Below are 4,878 nucleotides of genomic sequence, written 5' to 3' on the forward strand. Positions count from 1 at the left end.
GAAGCTTGAATCAGCCACGCCCAAACTGGCGCGCGCTTCCGCCCCCGGGGCACGCACGCGCAACCCCTCCCCTAACGGCTTAGAGCCCGCTTCCGCCGCCCAACCAGTTTTCCAGCGCGCCTGGAAGAGTTGAAGAGTTACCATTGAACCAGCCACTCTTCTCCTAGGTATATACCCAATAGAGATGCAATGTACGTCCACACAGAACTTGCAGAATGTTCGTAGCAACATTATTTATAATAATTAAGAAGTGGAAACCCAAATGTCCATCAGTTGATGAGTAAACAAAACATGGTGTATCCATACAACATATTACTAGGCCACAAAAATGAAGTACAAACACATCCTACAGCATGAATGAACCTTGAAAACTTTTTCTAAGTGAAACAATATTGTTTGATTTTGTTAGGCTGGAGAAAGGAAAAACAAGGACATGCAAACAACAGAGAGATGCCATAGGGGGAGAACAGACCAGACCCCAAAGTCCGTGCCATATATGGAAAGGGGACAGCTCTCCCTGAATTCCATCCTGATGTGCCAACTGGGACCCGGATGTCAGTCAGCCTCCTCCCTCTTGGAAGGAAAAAAGTTTCTAGTTGACCATTATGTCACCTTTAGCCAGTCATACCTCTCAACACCCCCCTAAAATAGTTTGCCCACTCCTCCCCCTCCTAATCCCTTATAAGCGCCCCACCTCCCTAACCCGGCGTGACTTCTCTGGCCTCCGGCAAGAAGGCCATAGAACCTCACCGGGGGTATTTAAATAAATTACCTGGCCCTTTGTTGCCTCTCTTTGCCTGCTTATTCCGGCTACAATTTATCTTACAGATTTCATTTATGTTAAATGTCCAGAAACGATAAATCCATAGAGACTTGATTACTGGTCGCCAGGGGCTGGTGGAAGGGGAAATGGGTGGTGGCTGCTAATGAGTATATTTGATTGTAGGCTAATGTAAATGTGTTAGAACTGGATAAAGGTGCTAGTTGTGTTAGGCAGGAAAATAGATATGAGCAGGGAGGAAAGAGAACAAGGTCAGTAAAGCTCCCTAGAAAGGACTCAGTTAACCAATTAGAACTAGAAATCCAGAAAAGACTCAGAGTTAAAGTTAATCAGTTAAAGCTCAAAAGGTCAAGAGTAACTTGGCCTTGAATGTTTGAATATTCCCCAGATAAAGAGAGGTATCTGAGCACAGCCCAGGTCTTCATTGTGTCAATTAGATCATTGTAAGATTTACTCTAGCCTGCTAAAAGGCCCACCTATTGTGGGTATAAAATTGTAACATTTCCAGACTAGCTCACCTGGCTTTAGTATATCTGCATATCAATAGGCATTCAGGGGTGGAAAGAGTATGGCTTTAGTGCATTTGCACCATTCCTCAGGGGTGAAGAGAAGTTCATTTCCCTATCAGTGGGTAATTACCTGGGCTAGGAGGGCTTATCTGTACCTGAGAGGTGAGGGGGAGGGCGGGTTTTTGGTTTCTGCTGGAGCAGGAAATAGAGAAATGGCCCCAGACTACAGTTTGTATGCAATAAACGGATTTTAAACTTTATTTCTCCCTTGGACTGATCATGGTTTTTAGAGGTATTTTGCCCCGGGATTTCCTCTCCCGGACTTATACCTATAAACAGCATAATAAAAACAGGGAGATCCCACCTTAAAGCCAAAATTGCATTTTGAAAAAAAATGAGGACGTTTAAGAAGATTCTTAACATATCTTTAGCAAACAAATAACTGTCCACTTTGGAGGAAGAGCAGAAGGTATTGATCAACAAGCTCCGAAACCAGGAAGCTATTATCCTGGGAGGGGACAAGAGCAGTAAATCTCTTGGGTTAAGCTCATTTTGCAGAATTACCTAGAGGACTGATAAGAAACTTAAGGTCTCATCAAAGATACTTGAGACCACATAACAAGTCCACACCCCTAGCCCCTGGTCATAGTCCTGAAAAAAAAAATTACTTAAAAGGGGGAATCCGCAACCTCTCGAGGCGCTCCTCTCTCTGAAGTCGCCCACACTTTCTGAGAGTATAACCTTTTAATCTCAAATTGTTTCTCTCCAACCTTTCGGGATGCTCCTCTCTCTGAGGTCACCTGTACTTTCTCAGTAACTTTAAATAAAACTTTTATTTTGCTTCACTGTGTCTCTGCCCTTCGATTCACTGTCGCAGGCGGGGACAAGAACTGAGAAAAACACACAACGCCTCTCCCCCAACAGTTGCATTAGGGAATTCACCGTTGCCAGGAACGAGCTTTAACTGGGTAGGACCCTTCAACTTTTGGCCTATTTGATGGGTTCTCAGCTTCGGGTAGAAAGGAAAAGCCTCTGGAGCAATATAAACATGTTTCAGTTTTTAATTTTTTACAAACTCTCTGGGATTTTTGTAATAAAATACTTTGCAAAGACAAATTGTTGTTGATAGAGTCCTGGCAATGGACTCTGACAGGTTCTCCATAGCCACGTTATAAATAGCACTGCTCTGCACTGAGGAGGGTGTCATTAGCTCGACAAAAGGAAAACAAACTAGATGCCCACGCACATTGATGTAAATCTGCCAACTGTCCTTTCTTGGGAAGGTTTCTCATACATTCTAAGTTCAAGTACTGCTACCACCTGGTAAATAGTCTGTTTGCGTTAAGGGAGTGAAAACAGGCCAGGTTTTGTGGCAATAGTACTTGTTTTTTGGTTTGAAAAATGGTTGTTTTTTCAATGACCGCCCATGGCAAAATTAAAAGCTGAAAATTACAAATATCCCCCAAATTTGGGGTGGGTGGATGGTGTTCCTGGTCGTGAAATGCAGATGCATGGGTGGGATCCCTTGCCTTTGAGGACAGAGAAGAATTTTCTTGGTTTTGGACTTGATTCGAGTGGCTTAGAGAAGACAAGACTGGATCACCCAGAAAGCTGATACCAGCTAGAATGGAAAAGTTAGGGTTCAAACTCCAAATCTGTTCTCCTCTCTAAGGAATTTGTTCGTTCTTTTAAGTACAGGAAAATGGGAAGGAAACAAAAATAGCCTATAACCTTTTCAGAAACCAATTAACATTTTCAAAACAGTAGTATATAAACATCCTGACTTCCTCCTAACAGCTAAAGTGATCTGCCCCCAAATGCTGTTTTCTCCATTCATCTCAGGATTATGATATGAAGGCACACAAAGAGAAAGAATAGACTTTGGCCAAAAAATAAAGGAAAAGCCTCATGTTCCATGTAGCAAGTGCCATAAAAATGTTTACTGGTCTCCTGCAGCATTTGACTTAATCATTTTTAGAAAAGGGATGGGGTGGGTAAAGGAAATCATGCAACAGAGCCTCAAATATTGATTATAGAAGCTTTTTGTAAAACAACACACATAGTACAAGAATAAATGTAGTCCATAGATACAAAGCTGGCAAAGAAAAACAAAAATCAACGAGATTGGGATTATACTTTTAAAAGGCCAACTGGACAGGAGCCCTTGGGTGTAAGTGTCAGGGGGCAAGTGGCATCAAGGAAACTTGGGCAGGAGGTGGCCAGTGGGCTTGGGAAGGGAGCCTTGGGGTAAACACAAACCCATGAAATAAACAGCAAGGGAACAACATGCTCCCGGCCCAGGATGGGTGGTGAGGACCTCTGGTTAGAGGCTTCTGCTGGCTCAGGTCAGAGAAAACCCAAGAAATTCCTAAAAAGAGGAGCACTGTTAAGGGGACGGAGGGAAAAGTCCAGTCCAGACTTCCTCTCAGGAAAGGGATGAGCAAAGTCATGGTGAGCTAACCTCTGGTACCTTCACAGTGGTTAGACTGAAGGCCTGTCAAAGTAATCAAAAACCTCCATCAGGCGACTCTATCAGAAAGGAGAGGGCTAAGTGGTTTCTGTTACATCCCCCACTGCCTTAGGGACTTCTTTGAAGCCAGGAGCTAAGACAAAATCCTGAACACACTTCATCACTGGGAGAGAGAAGAAAACTTACAGGCTTTTCAAATATGGCTTTAGCAACTCCTTAGATCCCATGGTATCAATCAGGCTCCTGGCCTGAGACTGGCAGCCTCAGGCAGGAGGAGATCAGGAGTGGATGGGAGAGCTGGTCAGGTAGGTAGTGTAGGCACTGTCCCCAAACACGTTGGCATAGGATGACTTGAGGAACTGGATGTAGTTCTGCATGCTGCGACTGGTGCTCTCCGACTGCTCCAGGCGGTCTTTCAGGTCCCGCAGCCGGCTCTGGTAGTGGCGGTCAGCCTGAAGGAGAAACAGTGGGGGCCAAGTGTGGGAAATGTCCGGGACAGACAAAGCCGGACACCGGGCGGTTGCCAGGGGCTGAGAGCAGGGGGATGGGAGTAACTGCTAACAGTACACGGTTCTAAGAAAACAATTTCTTTCTGAAAATATTCTCAATCTCGATTGTGGTGATAACTGCACCACTCTATGAGTACAGTAAACACCACTGAATTATACAATTTTGGAAGTGAATTTTATGGCATGTAAATGGTATCTAAATAAAGGCATAAAAAAGATCTACTTGGGATATCCTTAAGAGATGCGGACAGTGATTGGAGAAAAATAAAACCTTGTCACGTTCATAAAAACAACAAACACCTAGCCCTGGAGGCCTCAGGAAGCTAAATCTCAATCCACTTGCTTCTCTTCTGCCCCTGCCCACCAGCCTGACTCCCCACTACCCACCAGCCTGACTCACATCGTCCCGGTTCCGCTGCAGCTGGCTGAGCTCGGTTTTAGTCCTGCTCAGCTGCGTTTCCAGGTCCAGAATTTTGTTCTAAGCTGCACACTCCTTGGTGACTGCGTGCTCCTTGGGTTTGCTCCACCTGCCCAGGAAGCATGGAGGTGGGACTGGTTGACCTGACACGGGAACACCTGGCAGAGAGAAGGCTGGGCCACTCCCATCGT

General features: G+C 44.9%; 1 long non-coding RNA gene across 1 annotated transcript; it reads right to left on the reverse strand.

Annotated features, from left to right (window-relative positions):
• Positions 1-3,211: 3,211 nt before the first annotated feature.
• On the reverse strand, positions 3,212-4,878 carry LOC130678868 (uncharacterized). The gene is made up of 2 exons (XR_008996785.1): positions 4,670-4,878; positions 3,212-4,212 (listed from the first exon to the last, which is right to left on the reverse strand). It is a non-coding gene; the product is annotated as an uncharacterized LOC130678868 (long non-coding RNA).

This window comes from Manis pentadactyla, chromosome 3 (genome assembly GCF_030020395.1).
Source record: "Manis pentadactyla isolate mManPen7 chromosome 3, mManPen7.hap1, whole genome shotgun sequence".
In the NCBI taxonomy this organism is placed as follows: Eukaryota; Metazoa; Chordata; class Mammalia; order Pholidota; family Manidae; genus Manis; species Manis pentadactyla.